Genomic DNA, 23,302 nt, shown 5'->3' with positions numbered 1-23,302 from the left:
GTAATTATTATTAAAATCATTAATCACATTTTAAAAATATTTTATTTATTTATTTGAGAGAGAGTGAGCATGAGCAGGGGGAGGGGCAGTAGGAGAAGCAGACTCCCCACTGAGCAGGTAGCCTGATGTGGGATTCGATCCTAGGACCCTGGGATCATGACCTGAGCCGAAGGCAGACACTTAACTGACTGAGCCACCCAGGCGCCCCCATAATTACATATTTTATTCCCTTTTCATATTAAGTCTTTGAAATTTGGTGTGCATTTTATATTGACAACACACCATTCAGACAAGGCGCCCTGTGAGATGCTGAATGGGCACATGAGGCTAGCGGCTACTCAACTGGGAGAACACAGTTACAAAGGGGTGCCCAGGAGTGATCTGAGGCCACTGGCTTTCCAAGTGGGAGTGAAGAGGGTGAGCCACAGTGCCAGGTGAAGGCCAGGCGACAGGCCCAGAGGTGACAGCAGGGATTTAGGTACTGGTCATGTATCATTTAATCCCCTCAACAACCCCATGAGATAAGTATTATTACCTTGCTAGCTAGATGAAGAAGCCAACCCAGAAAAGTCAAGTGGCTCACACAAGGCCACACAGCAGGATGGGATTGCTAGTTGTTCCCCCAGCAATGACAGACTGCTGCAGCCCACCCCACCCCAGGCTCACAGATGCACAAAGGAGGACTCCCTCACCCCAGGATCGCTGAACTCACTGATCTCCAGGCCAGCAAGTGAGGGACAAGCAATACCCAGGGAGCCTCTTTCAGTCAACCTCTCTTTGTATGAAAGTAGGGAACCAGGAAGGGGATAGACAGCAACAGATTTTTTTCTTCCTCATTTTGCCCTATTGAAAGCTGGTATGGATGGTGCCAAATGGGCCCAGCTAGGATGTGGCTTTTCTCCTTCCTTTTCCATTTTTCTACACAGGCATGTGTGTATGTGTGTGTGTGTGTGTGTGTGTGTGTGTGTGTGTGTGTGCGCGTGCGCACACGCATGTATGCACACACACAGAGCAGAGCAAGGGATGCCATTCAACTTGGACAGGGACTAGTAGACAGCTCCTTTCAGCAGATGGGGAAACTAAGTCATCTGCTAAGAGCATCACATAAGATCAAAAGTCCCCTGACTCCCCGCCTTCAGATACGTAACATCTCTGTCTTGAGCACCCACTCTGGGTCAAGGCCTCAGAGACACCAAATGTGGTAATCTGGTCAGAGCCTGCCACTTCTCTCCCCTACCCTGGGACCTGTGCTGCTCTGGCCTGGGGCTTCTCAGAGGCAAGAGAATGTACAATGTTGCCATCTGAGGAACAGGTCTGGGTCTCCCTTTCTTCCCCCATAAAAACCTCCAGCATCCCTGGGAAATCCAGGAAAACCCTAAGACCCCAGAGTTCAGTCCATCCCACCCCATCTTATTATTCAGATGAGATGCCCTCTGCACAGTGTGGCCTCTAGAGGCAGGTGTCTGGGCCAGAGCCCTTCTGCCGAGGGCGGCAGAAGGAAAGGGGCCCATAGAGAAACCAAGGGTGGGAGAGAGCATGTTGTGAGGACGCCTTAGCCTGGATCACTCTGCCTTTTCTGGCTGGTCCAAATCAACTCATATGGCATCGCGCCCCATCCTCCCCTTACCCAGCCCATCCACCTGTACCCACTGTTTAGAGCAATGTCATTCACAATCATGGGCTTAGCCCGGATAACCTGAGAGGCTAGCCCTGCAGGGATTTGTGCCCATTATGCAGATGGGAAGACCGAGGCCCAGTAAGAGTAGGAACTTGGTTCTTCTGCTGGCTTGTATTGGACAGGTCATGGAAGACCCCGTCGAAGGGATACAACATTTGGTCAGTACAGAAGAGGAGGCAGATTTACAGATATCAGGGCCCCACTATGACCTCTGAAGTTGGAGCCACCAACAGTGGCAGGAAGGTCTGTACCGGTGATCAGAACAGCACTGGATCCACCATTATGAGAAATACCCCTGCCTCCCAAGTTGGAGTCTTCTGCCCAAACTAGAGGGAGCTGAGCCAGCAAATCCAGCAGCTGTGGAGGGAACACCTCCAGCTCCCAGGGTTGCATGGGGTGAAGCACAAGAGGGGGGCATATCTAGTGGGCTTCCAGGTTTCTGTTTTGAGCAGCTGAGTGTGGATGGTGGTGCTGTTTGCTGGGATGTGCACTGGGTCAGGGAGCACACAGAGGGGAAGCCTGAGTTCAGATTGGGGTGAGTCCCAGAGGAGCGTCACCTCTGGGTTAACCTTCACAACTATCCTGTTCAAAACCCCAACCCCTCCACACTTTCTCTGCCCCTGCCCTGCCCCAAGTGCCCCCACAGCACGGAGAGCATGGAACCTGCTGCTAATCTGGCTTTCACTTACTTTGCATATTATCTGCTCTCCCTGTGGGGTGTTGGGGACGGAAAACGCATCTGTTTTTTGTTTTTCTGCTGGGCCCCTGCTCTCTGAACGTCATCTGGTGATGTATGTATGTATGGTGTATGGATGGATGAACACCTGGAGAGCGGAGGGCACAGAGTTGGGGGCACGGGGCAGGGAGGGGGTGCGGGCAGGGGCAGAGATCTGCATTTAAGAAGTGTCAGAGAAACAAGCGCCAAAGACAGTCACGGTGCCCAGGTGACCTTGGGAGAGTCACAAATAATCCTGCTCTTGTTCTTTTGTCAAAAGGAGATGACTGGTTTGCTAGGTAGGGCTGCTGTAACACAGCCACACAGAGTGAGTGGCTTAAAGGGAAGACATGTATTGTTGGGAAGTTTCGAAGGCTGAAGTTCAGGATCAAGGTGCCAGCAGGGCTGTTCCTTCTGGGGGCCACAGGGGAGAATCTGTTCCGGCCTCTCCCTTGGCTTGTGGTGGTCGGCCGTCCTCTTCAGCATCCCTTGGCTTCTAGACACATTGCCTCAGCCTCTGCCCTCATTTTCACATGGCATTTGCCCCGTACAGGTCTATTTCCAAAGTTTCCCTTTATATGGAGATTCCTATCATCTGGGTTAAGACCCACCCTCAACCCGATGACCCAATCTGCCTTGACTACCTCTGCAAAGACCCCATCTTCCAATAAGGTGGCATTCTGAAAGACCAGGAATTAGGACTTTGTATGAATCCAAGGGGACAAAACTCAACCCATAACATGAAATCATATAAAACCTGTTGCAGGGGAGCTTTGAGGATCAATGCAAATTATCGTCCCAGCTGGGCCCCCTGCCATGATCATTAGGACCACATTATGGCCAACCCGGATGGACCTGGCTGCACATGGCGTCTGTAAGGAGAGTTCCTAATATGCAGAGGCCCAGGCCCCACCTAGAGAGTCTGGTTTCATTGGTCTGGGGTGGGGCTCTGGCATGGGGATTTTTTTTTTGTAAGCCCCTAGGTGATTCTGCTGCGCAGGTGGGGACAAGAGCCCATGGGCTAAATCTGTGGATGCATGGACCCAGCTGTCTCATCGGCAAACCCACGCTTGGTTTTCACCACTGACCAGAGCCCTCCCCACATCGGAGCGGCTTGGGGCGGGGCCCTGTGGGGGCAAGTGAGAGAACAAAGAGGGTTTGTCCTCAGCTCCCACACCCCAGGTGGAGCCTGGGTACCTGGGCTCAGTGTGAGCCGGAGGCCGGGGCTGTGGGCAAGCGGGGATTGCGAAGCCATTGCTTTCCTGAGGAACACAGCCAAGAAGTCCCCACAGGGTGATCTGTGACAGGGGTGGGGGAAGCCTTCTGGTCCTGTGGTTTTAAGGTGAAACCTGGAGGGTGGTGGAAAGGGAAGGAGAAGGGAGCAGGTAGCCACAGGCGGAGAGAGAAAGTTTCTTTGACGCAACAGAGTGCGGTGTAGTGGCCTTGGGTGTCACACCCGTGAGCACTCAACTCCTGACCATGGCACCTGCCGGCAGTGTGATCCTCAGCAAGTAGATGAGGTGTCTGAGCCTCAGCATCCATATCTGTGAAATGGGAATCCTAGACTTAAAACCTAAACGGTATGCCTGTGTGGGTGCCTGTGGTGGTGGTGGTATTAGGAGAAGTAACATTAAATTTGCCAAAACAGTCCTTCACCTCAGTTTTGGTCCTGTCTTCTATCCAGCAGTCGAATCACTCCCTCCACGCAGCACCCTACCCACTCCTGCATGGAAGGCAGGGAAGCAGGGCCCGGGGTCACACTTCCCCCCCTCCCCCCGCCCACAAAGGGCAGGCCACTTGAAGTTTCACACCTGTTTTCTCCCCACAAGGCCAAGGATCTGGGGGGAGGGGCTTGGACCTTGCTTTCCTGGGTCCCTAGACCCACGGTTTGTGCTCAGCCAACAGCAGATCCCTTCTGAGAACCACAGCTTAGTGCAGATAAGCATCGTCGAGGGTTCTCAAGAAGCACCACGCAGAACCCAGCAACCCGCTCATGTGGTATCTGCGGCCCAGCACCTGACAAACGCTGTGTTGCAACAGGTGCCAGGAAGGGTTTGGCTGAGGGATGGACAGACAGACAGATAGACACACACACACATATATGCAACATTTCCCTGGGGGTTCACCCAACCTGTAGGGTGTTCACAGGAGCCTGAGTGTTTCCTGAGTGGCTGTGTGCTCAGTTCTTGACGTGCAACCCCTCGTTCGCTCCTCACACAGACCTGGCAGGTGGCTTTGAACACAGACTTTGCAGATGAGTAGAGAGAGTCTGAGGGAGAACTTGCTGCAGCCTGTCCAAGCCACAGGCCCCTCCCCGCCTCACCCCTCCTCAGGGAAGAGGACCCCGGGAATATCATCTTGTCCCCACGGGCCCAGCCACCCTCCGTGCCTGGTTCTGACCTCCCGCCAGACTGGGAGGCAGGCACCTGGAGGTCAGGCACGGGGTCAACTTAGAGCCAGCCCCGCACGGAGCCTGTATGAGTGAACGAATGAATGAGTGAATGTGCGAAGGAGACAAAGCCAGGACCCCTGTCCCCAAGGAGGGACAATTTTTAAAATTGTGGTAAAAGAGGGGCACCTGGGTGACTCAGTGGGTTAAAGCCTCTGCCTTCAGCTCAGGTCATGATCCCGGGGTGCTGGGATGGAGCCCCGCGTCGGACTTTCTGCTCAGCGGGGAGCCTGCTTCCCTTCCTCTCTCTCTGCCTGCCCCTCTGCCTACTTGTGACCTCTGTCAAATAAATAAATAAATCTTTTAAAAAAAATAATAAAATTGTGGTAAAAGAGATAATATAAAATTTACCATTTTCATCCTTCGTGTACAATTCAGTGTTGTGCAACCATCACCGCCAGCCATCTCTGGAACACTGTCAGCACGCCAGACGTGGGGCCGTGTCTCTGGCCCACGTGACCTCAGGAGAGTACCCTTCTTTGCACCCCAAAGAGCACACCCATGCCCATGGCTTGTTGTAGGACTCAAGCAAATGGATGTGGCTGTGCTTCCCGGGCCAAGTGGGGTGCACCCCGAAGTAGCTAGTGTTGCGCCCATGTTGGCAGCACAAGTCAGCCCCTCAAAAATGTGCCCCAGCAGGAGAGACCACCCATAATGATATTGGTAATGGTGGTCCACGCCAGACGACGAGGCACTGAGGGAAAGATCTCGGCCAGTGGGCAGCTGGGAGACCCGGACCCCAAACCTGCCTTGCTGCCCACTGGCTGTGTGGCTTTGGCCAAGTCGTCTCCCCTGGGCCTTAGCTTCCTCCTCGTACAAAGAGCAGGTGCACCACTCTCTTGCTCCAGGTGCCCAAGCCCATTCTATTCCCTTAGTCCTCAACCTCGGTCCTCACCTGACCCCTGCCAGGGCCCGGAGGCCAGGGGAGCAGCTTCCTGCGTGTGTGGAAGGGGAGCCACATTTTTTGTGCTCACCCACCAGGCCACAAGCTCCTTGGGGACAGGGGTCCTGGCTTTGTCTCCTTCGCACATTCACTCATTCATTCGTTCACTCATACAGGCTCCGTGCGGGGCTGGCTCTAAGGGACCCCGTGCCTGCCCTCCAGGTGCCTGCCTCCCAGTCTGGCGGGAGGTCAGAACCAGGCACAGAGGGTGGCTGGGCCCGTGGGGACAAGATGATATTCCCGGGGTCCTCTTCCCTGAGGAGGGGTGAGGCAGGGAGGGGCCTGTGGCTTGGACAGACAGCAGCAAGTTCTCCCTCAGACTCTCTCTACTCATCTGCAAAGTCTGCGTTCAAAGCCACCTGCCAGGTCTGTGTGAGGAGTGAACGAGGGATTGCACGTCAAGAACTGAGCACACAGCCACTCAGGAAACAAGGGTGGCCAAGGGGGGGATTCGCACCTGGGACTGGGAGTCACCACGCCTGATAGTTGATGTTTGTTCTCTTCTTCCGCCCTGTGGGGAAGTTCCCCAACGTGGGGCATTCTGGTATTTCAGGCCACCCTCTGCACCTTCCTTCTTCAGCAGACATTTTCCGGTTCCTGTTCCATGCCGAGTTCTGGGTGAGGAGGGGTGGCTGTAGCCCTCCAGGGACTCAGCACAGAGGACACTGCAAGATGAGGACAGCCCACGGTGGGGGCAGGCCAGGGGCCAGCAGGCAGCTGCAGGACTCCAGGCTGGGGTGCAAACAATGAATTGATCAAGGAAAAAGAAGACGTTCAAGGCCACAGCAGGGCGAACCCGCTTAGGACCCCACTGCATGATTGTGAGAAAGGAGATGAAGGCCGGGAAGCCCCTGACCTCAGCGCAAGATAGGGGCAGGAGTACAGGGTTCTTGCAGATCTGAATGTGAACCCAGCCCTGCATTCACCTGTGGTGGGTCACTTCCTCTCTGAGCCTCAGTTTCCGGGGGGTGACACGTATCCCACCTTAGGCTTGTGAGGATTTTATTCATGCAAATGAATTGCCCAATTCAGAACTGAATCTCCCCTTATCCCCAACCCTGGCACTTAATCCTCTTGAACTCCGGCCCTTCCACCTTTCCGTCTTGGCCCTGTCTTAGCTTCGACACCTCCCTGAGAAGAAGAGGACAGGAGGACTTTGAGCAGCTCTGGCCTCAACCCTTGTTTCAGGACTCACCACCTCCCCTGGCACCAGCTCGAGCCCCTCATATATGCCAGGGTCCTCCTCTGGTGGGCATTTATTCCCTCCTTTAGTGAGGTAGGGATTATGAACATCCATTCCACCGAAAAGGAAATTGGGCCCAGAGAGCAACCTCCTTGGAGTGTCAGGGCTGCTTGACTCCTAGATCATGACCTGTCCACTTCACCATCTGTCTGGGGCATCTGTGGTGGGACCCGACTGCTGAGGCCCATTGCCCTTCATCCTTCCAGCACAGTTCGTTCTGGGAGCTAGACTCAGACCTGCAGCTCAGCCTGCTCTCTGGGCTGTGGCCTGCACATGCTCCCCACAGCCCTCCTGTCCCATTATGGTGGGCTCTACCCATCATACCCCTGAAGACACCCCAGCTCACTTGGACACCATTGACGACTGGATGCTGCTGGGCCCTCTGCTCCCTGCTCTTGTGAGTAAGTCTCAAGAGGGAAGGGACCTTATCTACCTTTGTTATGACACATACTCTGGGCTCTATGACAGCTTGAGTAAATAAAGAATAAGGGACCCAGTGAAATATCTCTGGCACCTAAGCCAACACTGCATGTGTGGGAACTATGCCACCCCTGAGACAGAGCCAGGACCCTTTTCCCAAGAGGTAACCAGAACAACGTTTGCACATGTGGCGAAGAAAGTAAAGGCTCGGAACAGGTTCAGGAAGGGGCAGAAGGCAGGGGGTTCTGGAAACCACAACCAGAGAAGATGGTTGGGGGAAGGGAGATGGCAGTGTGTTATCATGGAGAAATTCCAGAAGGGCTGGCTTGTTCATACACTCATTCATTCATTTGCTCAATAAGCTTTCCTGAGTTGGGATTCCCATGTCCCACTCTGCCAGGCACTGGGGCACAGAGGTGAACCCAACCTGTCCCTGGAGAACGTGCAGAGAGTAGGCGACAGTTCGGCCAGACAAGACCCCTTCCCACCCAGTAATGAATGGAGTCTGGGACAGAGCTGGGGAGCCCAGACCAAGATGTCTGGCTTACGGGCCAGAGGGATTGGGCAGGGTGTGCAGTTGTGCCCTTCATTCTGATTAGCTGGATGGACAGTGATAGTACCAGAATTGCGGAACATGAAGAACATGGGTGATGCCAGAGAAGACCCGTGTGGGACATGTGGGATCTGAGGTACTGGTCAGACACCCAGGGAGACTTCCCAAAGAAGGGGGAAGCAGATAGATGGGTCAGGTAATCCACAGAAGGCTGAGGGACTGAATCTTGGATACCATTGGGGTAGAGATGGTTCTGATTCCAACAAGGAGCTCGTGTAGGGAGAAGAGCTGAGGAAGCCCCTCCCCCAGGCCAGCCCAGGCGGCTTCCTCCCTCTGGAGCCCGGTGGTGGATAACTGCTGGCCTCAAGCCTTGAGGCAGTGGGGCCTTCCTGCTCAGCAGCAGAGCCTACGAAGGAAATAACTTTATTAGCTCGTGGATGAAAAACAGGAAATGTATGCTGTGACTCGGGCACCGGCCGAGTTTCACTCACATCTTGTTTCTAGGAAACAGTTATGTGGCCTCAGACTCAGCTGGGGTTTTCTCAGCCAAGTCTTTCTGGAAACGCCATGCTTTTCTCAGGAAAACCATGTCCTGTAGGCTCCCCAGACTAAGAGGTAGAGTGAGAAGAGGCCCCACTTCCCTTCCCTTCCCTGCCTGAACAGCCCTCTAAGAGACCTGAGTTGACAATGACTGATTCGACAATGACCTACTATGCGCTATATGGTTGAAACAAAGTGAATACATCAATAATCACAACAATAAGATGAAGACTGTAAAAGTTAGAAAAAAAATAGCTCTAAGAACACAGAAAAGTTGAAAGTCAAAGGATGAAACAAATATTACCAAAAGAAATCTGGTGTAGCCATATTAATAGCAGATAAAACAGGCTTGAAAACAGAAACATCATTGGTGATAGAGTGGGCCATCACAAAATGATCAAAGATTCAGTTAACCAGGAAGATATAAAACTGTTGAATTCATTTACATCTAAAAACATCACTTCATATATAGTCTGTATCTATTATTTATAAAACACACACAGTCTGTATCTATTACTTTCAAGTAATATGCACACATACATATGACAAATCGTGGGAGATTTATTGGGATTTGATAGCTCATTTAAAAAAAAAAGAAATCATGAGGAAGACTTTTGCAACTGAATACATGCATACAGAGCCATACATCCAATGACTGGAGAACAAATCTGATATTAAAGCATGGAGGACTACCTCTGCATCCTGATAATAGACTAGTCTATAAAGCAAACACCAGCAAATTCCAAAGAACCAGTTTCATACAAACCATGTTCTCTGACCCCAGGCTTCAACATGAGAAAAATCTATAAATAAATAGCCTTTTCTTAACAGATTAAAGGATAAAAATTCAAATTATTTCAATAATTATTTAGATCATCCATCCAATATCCATCTAAATAGTACTTGGCAAATCAGTAATATAAACTTATTAAACCTGACATCTACCAAAACCAAAACACATTACAAATTCTGTAGCATTCAAAACTTTCCCTTTAAAAACAGGACTAAGATAAGGTTGCCTACTCTTGCCATTTCTATTCTACATTGAACTAGAAGCTTCCAAAAACACAATAAGATAAAAAAGAAATAAATTACAAGGACTGAAAAGGAAGAAACAGAACTAGGTTGTGATTTGTGTTATGATTCAGTAGGAGTTTCCAAACAAAAAAGCAAATGATGGTCAAATGATTAGGACTGCATAAGAGAGTTTAGCAAATGTCTGATGTAAAATCAATACATAAAAATAAGTTAACATTTTTCCGTTTTTTTTTTCAGTTAGAAATGCACTTCAAAAATACAATTTGTACTAGCTATAAAAATATACACTATCTTGAAATAAATCTAACAAAGGATGATAATAAAATTTTATTATTGAAGGGATCTAAACGGAGTTGCACCCCACATTCATGAACAGGAAGGCTCATTATCTCAAAGCTGTCAATTCTCCCCAAATTGACCTATAGATTAAATGCAATCCCAAACAAAATTCCCAGAATTTCAATGGAAGAAAATTTGCCTTGCATTTGTCTCCTGTTTCCTCCGATTAGTTTTATCTGGAGGAGTAAAAGTCCAAGACGGCTACCACTGATCAAAGATGGGATCATACGAACATCAATACCAATAATGATAAATAGATCAAAATGCATAAAAATTCGTAAGTTCATAACAATTCTTAAAAAAAAAACAACCTTATTAATCACCTTTGGAAGATGTTAGAAAACTAATTCATAGTTAATGAAAATGAGTGTAAAAGGAAGGACTCCAACATTTATCCTGACTGTATCTCAAGGAAATGAACCAGTGTAATTGATGAAAAGGAAGTTTTTGTTTTTTGTAATTAAAAAGGGTTCTAGCTAATAAACAAAGAGAAAAATAGAATAGCACCATTTTGCATTTCCTTAGAGAATGTCTCACTACAGGATAGGGACAGGAAAAGAACAAGTTACACCTAGAACATCTTATGCCAGAAAGCAAGGAAGTATTCAAAGAATGATGGGCATTTTTCAAAAGGATACAGAGGCTCCTTGGAGGGACTCCCACCAGCCAAACTGGGGACAATTTGAGCATCAAAATAAATAATAATAGTAACAGATTATAACCCATTGAATAAAACAAAAAACCATAAGTCCACCCTAATATAAATGAGTGAATAGTTTGATGAGGAATGAGATAATTACATAGTTTCAAAGTATCTTTATAAAATCACAAAGGAGAAAAGAGTAACCTCACTGTGGAGAAGACTAGTGGACATCATCTTAACTGTCAATAATGGGACAGATCAAAATCTCATGCCACCTGAAGATGCAGTGTGGAAAACGCAGGGTCACGTCCCTGATTATTGTGTGAAAGATAAATAATCATGAGAAAACATCAAACTCACACTGAGGAAGATCTACAAAACAACTTCCCAAATGTTGAGGTCTACTTTTTTTTTTTAGAGAAGGGAGGGAGTTGGGGAGGGGCAGAGGGAGAGGGAGAGAGAGAGAGGATCTTAAGCAGGCTCCATGCCTAGCATGGAGCCCGACCTGGGGCTTGATCTCAAGATCCTGAGATCAGGAGCTGAGCAGAAATCAGGAGTCGGATGCTTAACGGACTGAGCCACCCAGCGCCCTCGAAATGTCAAGGTTTTAAAAGTCAAGGAAAAGAACTTCTCCAGACTGGAAGAAACCAAATACAGCGCATGTGTCTGAACTGGATCCTTGACTATAAAAAACCTTATTGGGGCCATTGGCAGCTTGGATGGGGTCTGAAGAATAGATGAGAGCGATGATTCCATGGTAAGCCTCTGGCTTTGACTGATGGTTGTACTGTAGTTAGAGAGAAGACAGTCCTTGATTGTAGAAAACTGCATACAGATTAGGGGGGCTGATGGGAAACCAGGTCCACAACTCACTCTCAAAAGGCTCACAGGAACAAAAGTTCTTTGTAACATTCTTGCAACTTTTCTGTGTTTGTGACTGTTTCTGAATTTAAAAAAATTTTTTTGAAACGCAATCAGAATCAATGAGCAACATCTGAATCTTAGTTTGGATCCTTATTCAAGCAGACACTTTGCACACACACACACATAACGTATATACACACATATACGTATATGTAAAAAGATAACTAGGAAAATTTGATACATTGAATGTTTGATTATATGAGAAAATAATTAATTTTTAAAAAATTTTTAAAGATTTTATTTATTTATTTGACAAACAGAGATCACAAGTAGGCAGAGAGGCATGTAGAGAGAGAGGGGTGGAGGGAAGCAGGCTCCCCACGGAGCAGAGAGCCCAATGCGGGGCTCGATCCCAGGACCCTGAGATCATGACCTGAGCCAAAGGCAGAGTCTTTAACCCACTGAGCCACCCAGGCACCCAGAGAAGATCATTAATTTTTAAGGTGTGAAAGTCTTTACTTTTTGGAGCGACTTGCTGAAGTATTAGCAGGTGAAACTACACGACATCTTCAAAATAATTTGGAGTTGGGTGTCTAAATGGAGCACAGTTAGCAATGAATTGATTATTGTTGAAGCTGGGTGAGGTGGTTCATTATACCATTCACTCTTCTTTTGTGTATGTGTGGAATTTCCTTAAAAAAAAATTTTTTTTTTTTTTTCAAGAAAATGCAAGAGGGGCACCTGGGTGGCTCGGCCGTTAAGTGTCTGCCTTCAGCTCAGGTCATGATCCTGGGGTCCTGGGATTGAGCCCTACCTCGGGCTCTCTGCTCAGTGGAGAGCCTGCTTCTCCCTCTCCCACTCCCCCACTTGTGTTCTCTCTCTCACTGTGTCTCTCTCTGTCAAATAAATAAAAATCTTAAAAAAAAAAAAAAGGAAAGAAAATGCAAGAAAAAGCTAATGTAATAAATATGTGGCAATGGGGTACCTGAGTGGCTCAGTCGGTTAAGCATCTGACTCTTGGTTTCTGCTCAGGTCATGATCTCAGGGTCGTGGGATCAAACCCTGCATCAGGCTCTGTGCTCAGTCTGCTTGTCCCTCTCCCTCTGCTCCTCCCCCAGCTCACACGCACACACTCTCTAAGATAAATAAAGCTTTATAAAAAAAAATATGTGGCAAATATGAGTGGTGGATACACAGCGCCCAGTGTGTTCTTTGTTTTACTTTAATGGTATCTGTGTAATTATTTCCTTAAAAACAGTGTTGGTGACTGGGACCCACAGTGGGATGTGGTGCTGGTGGGAGTATAAACCACTATGGTCTTCTTGGAGAGTAATTTGTTTATTGAAGTAGAATGACGATTTTGAAAAATGATTTTTTTGGAGATACCAACATACTTCAATAAGGAATTGGTTGACTATATCAGAAACCCTGTATTTTCTAAAATAGGACACTCTGTAAATACTTTTTAAATTTTTATTTTATTTATTTTTATTTGACACAGAGACAGAGAGAGCACAAGCAGGTGGAGCGGCAGGTAGAGGGAGAGGGAGAAGCAGCTCCCGGTTAGGAAGGAGCCTGATGTGGGGCTCCATCCCAGGACCCCAGGATCATGTCCAGGCACCGCCATAGGTATTTTTTTTAAATGGGGCAGTTCTATTTTTCTAATATGAAAACATAGTTGACATATTTCTTAGTTGAAAAACCAAATGGCAGAATAGTATGTGAAGAATAATTTTATCATAATGTACACATAAATATATATTTAATGTATATATTGTGTGTGTTCCTATCTGCACTGAAAACATTTTATAAAAATATATACCAAACTGTCAAACTCTCACTTTCTCTGGTCTGCAAATTTTAAAGTAGATCATTCATCTTAGTATTATGTTAAGAGAAATTTTATATAAATGGACAGTGCTAAGAAATTTTTAATGACCTTTAAAAGATACCAAAAATAGAGCAAAGACATTACAGAAGAACAAGACAAGATGGGGGAGTTTTGTCCTACCAGATATTAAGACTTAGTACAAAATTCTAGCAACGAATATTGTGAGATGTTGTTACAGAGATAGAAGAGAGAGGCGACAAGCAATATAAATTGATGTTGAACAGATGCTTATCTATATTTTAAAAATGAAACTAGCACCCTACTTCATGCCCTACACACAAATCAATTCCAGATGAATTAAAGAGGTATGTGAAAGGAAGTATTTTAAATTTTTGGAAAAATATAGGAGCCTCTCTTATAACTTTGAAATAAAAGCGTTTTAAAAAAAACAATTTTATTTGTTTATTTGACAGAGAGAGAGAGTATAAGCAGGCAGAGCAGCAGGCAGGAGAGGAAGAAGCAGGCTCCCCGCTGAGCAAGCAGTCTAACCCAGGGCTCAATTCCAGGACCTAGGATTGTGACCATAGCCGAAGGTAAACACTCAAACAACTGAGCCACCCAGGCTTTATAGAAGAGTTTTTAGGGGCACTTGGGTGGCTCAGTGGGTTAAAGCCTCTGCCTTTGGCTCAGATCATCATGCCAGGGTCCTGGGATCGAGCCCCGCATCAGGCTCTCTGCTCAGTGGTGAGCCTGCTTCTTCCTCTCTCTCTTTCTGCCTACTTGTGATCTCTGTCTGTCAAATAAATAAATAAAATCTTTTTTTTTAAAAAGGGTTTTTATAAAAAAGTGTTTTATAAAAAAAATTGTTAAAGCAGACAACAAAAGCACAGAGCATAAAGAGAAAAGATGGGTAACTTTGACAATGTTAAAATGAAGACCCTCTGTTCATTACAAAGCTTCACATAGAATAGGAAAATACAAGTCCCAGACTAGGGAACATAGTCAAAATAGAATAAATAGAACAAAACATAATAAATTTATTATCCAGTAGGCCAATCTATTTTTCAATCTATAGATACATTTATGAATTCCCAAACTCAGTAAGACACACTTCATATTTCCACCTAATGGCCACCTGCTCCCTCATCTATATGCCCAGTGATGGGGCGCTCATTCCCCAGGAGCAGACACCTCCTCTGAGGACTCGCTCTGACTGGGAGAAAGTTTTTCCCCCACATGAAGCTGAGAATCGGGTTCTGTTCTGCCCCCGGTCCCAGCCTATTTGTGTCCTGAGGAGGCCAGGAGAACCACCTCAGCTGTTTGAGTTTCCCAGGGGCGCCATAACAGAGGACTACACGTGGATGGCTTAGAACAACAGAAATGTGTTCTCTCACGGTTCTGGAGGCTGGAAGTACAAATCTAGGTGTTGGTGGGCATGTTCTCTCCGAAGCCTCCAGGGGAGGCTATCCTTCCTTGCCTCTTCCAGACTCTGGTGCTCCAGGAATTCCTTGGTTCATGACAACATGGACCCCACCTCTGCCTTTGTCCTCACACTGCTGTCCTCCCTCATCTTAGGAGAGCATCGGCCATCTTGGATTAGCGCCACCCTAACGGCCTCATCTTAACTTCATTACAGCTGTCAAGACCTTATTTCCAAATAAGGTCACAATCACAGGTGGAGGACTAAGGCCTTCAACATGTCTTTCGCGGGGACACAATTCAACCCACAACGCCAGCCTCCCTCTGACCCCGAATTGGGTCTTGGTATTGCAGGACCTTGGGCTATCGCAGGACCTTGGGCTACCCACAGCCTATGGAGAAGGGGAACTCTGCACACAAGTCAGTCCAGGTCTCATTCTGTCCACCCACCAGCCCCCATGGGTGAGAACCAGTATAACGCAAAACACAGTCTTAGAGCCAAGTAATATAAAATCCAGTCCTGGGTCTCCCATACACTGGTTGTGAAACCTTGAACAGATCACACCCATTCTGAGCCTCAGTTTCTTCATCTGTAAAATGGGTAGTAACAATATACAAAGGCTTACTGGGAGGGTCGAAAGGAATGATGTTAGGTGGAAGTGTCTGGTATAACCAGGCACAGAGTTGGCTCTCCCTAAGTATTAGTGCCCTCTCCCCCACTTTCCACGAGCGCTTCAGGGAGAGAGGAAGCCCAGCCCTGCCACCCTGCAGCTTGTAAGCCCCTCGAGAACAGAGTTGTGTCATAGATTTCTTAGCTCTTTCATAGATCACCAAGTCTGAGATGAGTGACCCTGGGAAAGGACAGCCTGATACCAAGAGAAAAGCCAGTCACTGGGAAAGCCGTGGGAGTCTCCACACTCATGTCATAAAGCAAAGTTTTGACCCTCAAGAAAAGAACTAAAAGGACAGACGCTGGACTTCTCAGTACGCAGCTGGGCATGTTCTTGTTCCCTTTCCCCCTCTTTGGAGTCTGGCCCCATTGAGATTTGGGAATGTTTACTTAATTTTATTTATTTATCTATTTATTTATTTATTTATTTATGATGGGAAAACAGACTAGGATAAAATATTTCCTTGCGTCTGGAGAGCTATTTTGAGCCGAGCCAGCCGGGGGATGTTCCTGGTGATGGACGCTGGCTGACCCGGGCTGGGCCCCAGGCTTCCGGCCTCTCTCCCTCCCAGGCCCACCAGAGAGCCCTGGCAGCAGCACAGCCTCTGGGAGCCTAGGTTCCAACCCCAGCCTCGTGACTCATCCCAGGGTAGGCCTGAGGATACCCTTAGTGCTCCTAGACCTTGTCTCGGAAAGGGGAGACCGAGGCCTGTGCTGCCCCCTCCTGGGGATTTTGACAGGGACACCCCGCTCATGGCTATGAATGTGCTGTAGGGATGAGGAAGACCAGGACAGGACCGCCATACAGCTGGTCCTGCTCAAGATCCCAGAAGTGGAAGGGACCTCACTGGGGGCTCACCAGACCCCCGCCAGCCTCCACACTTCTGGCTGGGCCCCCTTCCTGTCCATCTTCACTCAGGGGCCACGCTGTATGTCTGGAGAGCCAACCTGATTTGGCCCTAAACTTGTCTAATCCTCTACCAGCTCCCATGGCTCCCAGACGGAAGTCCCACTGCATGTGAGGGCTGCAGGCCCCATCCGCGCCGGACACCCTCCGCCGCCCACTGCAGCCTCCTCTTCCCGTGCTCGAAAGCCAGGCTGGCCTCTGTGCCCTCTTCTGGCTGCTGACCCGTCACTCAAGACGTTCACATGCTTCGTTCTATTTCATCCTCTCAATGACCTTCCAGGCAAATGGACCTTCCAGGGCCAAGGGGTCGGCGGAAGTGATGTTTGTGAATGTGCCCGCCACACAATAGGACCTTAATAAGTGTTGGGTTTCTTCCTTCCTTGTGAACACACACCCTCTTTTCTTTACAAACCCCTCCACGGCCTTCACATAAATCTCACTCCAGCGGCGGCTGCTGTCGGGCGGGTGGGTGTGGAATGGGGGCAGGAAAGGGCGGCGGCAGGGGCCAGGGCTCTGGGAGGGACGCTGCGAGGAGCCTTCCCTCTGATGCATCCCAGCCTTCACAGGGAGCTGGAAAGCTGTCTAACAAGCTCCCGGCTTCCCCAGTGCAGACGGGGCTCTGTCTCCTACAAAAGGCTGGAAGAGGGTCTTTGTGAGGCCATCCCAGCAGGAGGGAGAAGAAACTTGAGACTTCTTGATCCTGAAGGTGAAGCAGGAACAGACTGAGTGGAGAATGGCCCAGAAGGAAGGACTTACTCCCAAGGAGGAGCTATGGGAACCCTTGAAGAGCTCGAGGACTGGGAGTGCTGGGAAGAGGGAAAGGGGGGCATTAGCTTTCAGAAGACTAGACCGGGAAACCCTTAGGTCTCCTCCAGGCTCTTGCGCTTAAAATGTGGTCTAGGGCCAGCGGCATCAACAGATGATGGAAGCGCATTCGAAATGCAGACTCTCAGGCCCTGCCCCAGAGCTGCCGAATCAGAATCTGACTCTTACCAAGATCCCCGTGATTCATAAGCCTGTGCAAGTCTGATAAATAAAGAAATAATAAAAAAGAAAGGGAGGTTCCACGAGGAGATTCCCATAGCAAGTGGGCGGCAATGCTAACCCTGCAGCTGAACCCCCGGGCCCCAGCCGGTATCCCAGGATTAAGGCCACCTCCTCTTGGGCCCCCATGCAGGAGGCCATCTTCTCTTCCTGGGTGCATTCAAAAGGGAAAGGACTGAACTGGAGTGGAAGAGCCCTGGTTGAGGAGACAGGGGGCCTGGAGTCTGGTCCCAGCTCTGCAACCAGTTCAAGGTATGATCTGCGCTGCTGGGGCCTCAGTTTCCTCCATGGTTCTCTGAGTTGAGCTGAAGGCAATGCAATCAGGTAGTACATTTATTTTCTCACAGGTGCCTGGTGAGGCAGGCAGACCAAGAAATCTCATCCCTATTCTACAGATGGGGAAACTGAGGCCTGCTAGGTAGTGGCTTTCCTGAGGCTGCCAGCTCTGGCTGCCTTACACTCCCACCCAGGCGACTCTGAAGTGTGCCCCACGACCAGGCTGTCCTCTGCAATGGTTCTTTCAGCTCCTGTCAGTTACCAGGGCCCCTGGCTCGGCTGACAGCCAGCGTGTCTGCTGCTGCTGCTTGGATGCCCACATTCCTGGGCTGTGACGGGGAGCACACCCAGAGCCCCGGCGAGGGGCACCCGGAGGGGTTCCACTTGGCTGCAAGCCCTGGGGCCTGGCTGTCTGGGGAGTGTCGGGACTCAAAGAAGTTTCTCTCCTTCTCACTGACAGGGAGGCCAGGGATGTCTCTAGAGGTCGACATGGCAGGAGCTGGGTAGGGTGCAGGCCCAGCTTGGCCCCAAGGCAAGGCCTACCCCTGTAAATGCAGGGCGGCAGTGTGAGCACAGTCAGTAGCTGATTGGGGAGAAATGTTTGATCATCAAGATGGAAAGACCTCGGGCTAGAAGGCCAGACCTGGCTGGAGTTTGGTTCAGGCTTTGACATCTTCTAGTTGGGTGCCTGGCGGCATGGCGCCCGTCATCTCTGACCCTCAGTTTCCTCACCAGTGAAGTCCTCGACACAGCCTGGTGCTACATGCTAAGCCTGCAGTGTGAGCCTTACAAGCCTAGAGATACTCACAGCTCAGCCTCTGGGGGCATTGCATTTTAAAGATTTTATTTATTTATTTATTTGTCAGAGAGAGAGCGCGAGTGAGCGAGCGCACAGGCAGGCAGAGGGGCGACAGAAGCAGAGGGAGAAGTAGGCTCCCGGCTGAGCAAAGAGCCTGATGCGGGACTTGATCCCAGGACGCTGGGATCATGACCTGAGCCTAAGGCAGCCGCTTAACCAACTGAGCCACCCAGGCGTCCTGGCATTGTATTTTTAAAAATCCGCTCCCAGAGCACCTGGGTGGCTTGGTTAACTAAGCTGTTTTACTAAGCCACGGACTCTTGATTTCCACTCAGGTACTGATCTCAGGGTCAAGAGATAAAGAGAGCTACATCAGGCTTTCTGCTAGGCGTGGAGGGTGCTTAAGAGTCTCTCTTTCCCTCTCTCCCTCTGCCCCATTCCCCTTCCCCGCCTCTCGAGCTCACTTTCTCTGTTAAAAAAAACAAAAACAAAAACAAGAACGGCACTCCTAAACAGATAAAGCCTTTAGAATAACCTAAATAATTATATTATTAAGTAATAATAAATAATCTAAAATAAGTCATTCTTGGGCACCTGAGTGGCTCAGTCATTAAGCATCTGCCTTTGGCTCAGGCCATGATCCCAGGGTCCTGGGATCCAGCCCCATGTTGGGCTCCAAGCTCAGTGGGAAGCCTGCTTCTCCCTCTCCCACTCCCTGTTTCTGTTCCCTCTCTCACTGTCTCTCTCTGTCAAATAAAGAATTAAAGTCTTTTAAAAAAATAAAATATAATAAAATAAAATAGGTCACTTGTTTACTTGATTCCTGCAAAGAGAAAACGAATCTAAAGACGGTGCGAGGCTCTCAGGATCCACTCTTCTGCTCATGTCTATCCTCTGCCTGGTTCGACTTATCTCTCCTCAAACGCTGTGAAAACTTCAACCCCAAACTATCCACCTTTCTTCCTCCCTCGCCCCCAGTCCTTTATTACGTGGATCAACTTGGCCTCTTATCCAGCAATAGGGAAAATAAAGTGGGAAACTGCAGGGTCCCTCCCCGGGCTCCCGTTGGCAGGATGGGGACCCTGCACATCCCAATTACTATTTCTTTGTTATTAGTATTATTTAAAGCTGCGGCAGGCCAAACAAGACTGACACAGGAATATCAAGGGCTGCCCCTAAACCCTGCCCACTGACAAGTCTTTGCCTTTTCCCTCCAGTTCCTTCCCATCCTTGCCCTGGCAGGGGGGTCTTGCAGCACCAGATAGGGTCTTTTACTTTGGGAATGGAAATGGAGCTGGAATGCAGCCAGCAAAGAGCCAGATCAGAGGGCAGCGGGGAGGGCGAAGGACTCGGTGAAAGAAATGAAGCCTGTTTACTAAGAATACAGGAGGGAGGTTTCACTACTGTCCAAGATGTAGTGAGCTGGAGACTGGCTCTCATCCCCTCTTGCGTTCGTTCTCTCTCTCTCTCTCTCTCTCTCTCACACACACACACACACACGATAAACTACAAATCAGAACTTTTCTTGAACTCATCACAGATCTGAGGTCAGAGGACAACAAAGTACTCGGACTCGTCCGGAGGGACAGGCGTCTCCAAGGAGAGATGAAACCAGGGACCAGCTCACCTGAGACAGAGCGAGACATTATACGGCCCCTATACAGGCAGATAAGCAGACAACAGCTATAAGTTTCATAACTGCTCATGGCCAAGTGTTAGCTAGCATGACATAGCTAGCATCAAGCCCCAGACTCAAGGAGGATTTTAACATATTTCGAGGCTCCTTCCCATGGACCTCTACCAGATACTTATAAGAAATACTTCAGGAGGCCTGAAAGACTGTGGAAAGCCACCTCCAGGACTATAACAAAATATGACTGTAACAAAAATCAGAAGAGTGGTTTTCTTTTGAGAAGAGAGGAGGAATGTGAACAAGAAAGGTCACACAGACTTGTGCGGCTACTGGAGAGTAGTTACATGAATATTTGATTTTATAGTTATTCTTTAAACTGTGTGTATATGTTTTGTACACTCTTCTGCATGTGTTTCTAAACCAAAAAAATTATTGAAGAGTATAGAAATATCTATTCCTACAGTACTAGCCTCCTTCCAGACACTTTAGCCTGCCAACCTCCAGAAAGCCATCGATCTGTCTCCTTCCAGCCACACCACTCCTAGAGGCAATGTTGGTGTCATTTAGGCACAACCTTCATCCACTCTTGCGAACTTTCATGCCTTGCTTCCTAGTGCCACTATTTTTACCACCAGCGCAGACTTCTGGCAATTCTCTCTGGCCCAGATAGCTCTTATCCTGTCAACAACTGTGTCCCAGCCATTACTCCATGAACACTGGATACAGTAGGTAGTAAGACAAGAAATCTTTTCCTCAATGAGCTCACACTACATTCTAGTACAAGAAACACATACGTCAATAAACAAAAGGTGGTTTCAGGTACCAAGTTCAGTGAAATAGGTAAAATAGAGTAATGTGAAATAAGAAGTAGGCTTTTTCCAGGATAATCTGGGAAGACCTCTCTGAGGTGATACTTGAGATGAAACACAACTGATGAAAAGGAAGCAGGTTTGTTTGAAGAGTTGGGAGAAAAGCCTTCTAGGCTAGCTCTTTAGCCTTCTAAGAGTTGGGGGAAAAGCCAGTAAGTGTAAAGGTCCTGAGACAGGAATCAGCTTGCCATCTCCAGGGGCAGAGAGAAGGACACTGTGGCTGAAACATGGTGAATGAAGAGAACGGAGGAAGATGAGGTTGGAGAGGCGGGCAAGGATCAGTCACACCAGGGATGGGACTGGAGTGTTATGATAAGGGCAATGAGAAGCCAGCAGGTGTTTGTTTGATACTTAACCCAGGAGATATTTACAAAATTTAGAACTACTTTTTAGTAGCAGCTGAATTGAGCTATAATTCAAAAACCACAAAATTCATATGTCAAGTGCAAAACTAAATTATTTTCACAATCTAATATATATTTACAGTTAGGCAGTCACCTCCACAGTCAATTTTACAACATTTGCACCACACCAAAAGACAGGGAAAGAGAGAGGGAGAGAGAGATAAAGAGAGAAATACCCCCATATCCACGAGTAGTCACTCCTTCCCACTCCTATTCCCAAGCCCTAGACAACCACCAATCTACTTTTTTTTTTTTTAAGATTTTATTTATTTGACACACAGATCACAAGTAGGCAGAGAGGCAGGCAGAGAGAGAGGGGGAAGCAGGCTCCCTTCTGAGCAGAGAGCCTGATGCGGGGCTCAATCCCAGGACCCTGAGATCATGACCTGAGCTAAAGGCAGAGAGGCCCAAACCACTGAGCCACCCAGGTGCCCCACCAATCTACTTTCATTATGGATTTGCCTATTCTGGACATTTCATATGAATGAAATTATACATCTTTTGTGACTGGTTTCTTTCATTAGTATAATGTTTTATTTGTTTGTTTGGGATTGGGTTTTTTGGCTTTCTTAGTGTGAAAGTTTTTTCTTTACTTCTTTTCTTCTTTTTATTCCCCTTTACTTACTTCCTGTTTGTTCTATTAACAGGAAAGGAATGTTGAAGACCCTGGGCATAAATGTGAATTTGTCTATTTCTCCTTGCAATTCTATCAGTTTTCTCCAATACAGTTAGAAATTCTGTTATTAGGTGCATATGCTTTTAGGATTATGTCCTCTTGATGAATTAACCTCTTTCTCATTAGGAACTGGTGTCCTTTACCTCTGACAATATTCTTTGCTCCGAAATCTACTTTATCTATTAATATAATCAATCCAAATTTTTTGGTATTCTTTCTTTCTGGGCATATATTTTTCAATCCATTTACTTTTAATCTATTTTTTACTTTAATTTTGAGGTGTGTTTCTTGGAGATAACATATAGATGGGTCTTGATTTTATTTTTAATATAATGATCTATGCCTTTTACATTTAGTGTGATTATCTGGTTAGGTTTAAATCTATCATCTTGCTATTTGATCTATCACTTCTTGTTCCCATGTACACTCACCCAGATTCCCTTTATGACAACATCCTATATAACCAGTGTGTTGTCAAAACCATCACCTTCATTTTTAAAACTTATTTTCAGTGGGTTCCAAATTCTAGGTTGATAGTTATTTTCAGTATATTAAAGATGCTGCTCCTTTCTCTTGCCTAGAAAGTGTTTCTTGCAAAAGAAACTATTACGATCTTTATTTTTGCTCCTTTGTATTGTGTCTTTTCACCTCTGGTTCTTTTAGGGTTTTCCCTTTTCTCTCTTTTCACCGGTTTTGAGCAACTGCCTGTGAGGTGTCTTGGTGTACACTGTCATGCTTCCTGTTCTTGGGAGTTCTTTGAGCTTCTTGCATATGTGAGTTTATAGCTTTTATCAAATTTTGGAAAATGCTGGCCATTATTTTCAGGATTTTTTTTTTTTTTTTTTGGCTCCTCCACCTTTTATTTCCCCAGGATACCAAATTATTCATGTTAGACCACCTGAAGTCGTCTCACAGTTAACAGATGCTCTGCTCATTTTTAAAATGTTTCTTCTTGGGGTGCCTTGGGTGGCTCAGTGGGTTAAAGCCTCTGCCTTCAGCTCACGTCATGATCCCAGGGTCCTGGGATCGAGCCCACATCTGGATCTCTGCTCAGCAAGGAACCTGCTTTCTCCCTCCCTCTCTCTGCCTGCCTCTCTGCCTACTTGTGATCTGTCAAATAAATAAAATCTTTAAATAAAATAAAATGTTTCTTCTTTCTGTTTCATTTGTATTATTTCTATTACTGTCATCAAGTACACTTCTGAAATGTCTAATCTGCTGTTAACCCCTTTTACTCTACATACGTATGTATATGATACATATACAGATATTGAAATTTTTCATCTCTAGAAGTTTGATTTGGATTTTTTTATGTCTTCTGCGTCTCCATTTAACATTTGAACACATAT

Source organism: Mustela nigripes, chromosome 1 (assembly GCF_022355385.1).
Source record: "Mustela nigripes isolate SB6536 chromosome 1, MUSNIG.SB6536, whole genome shotgun sequence".
In the NCBI taxonomy this organism is placed as follows: domain Eukaryota; kingdom Metazoa; phylum Chordata; class Mammalia; order Carnivora; family Mustelidae; genus Mustela; species Mustela nigripes.
This window is presented reverse-complemented; position numbering follows the sequence as displayed.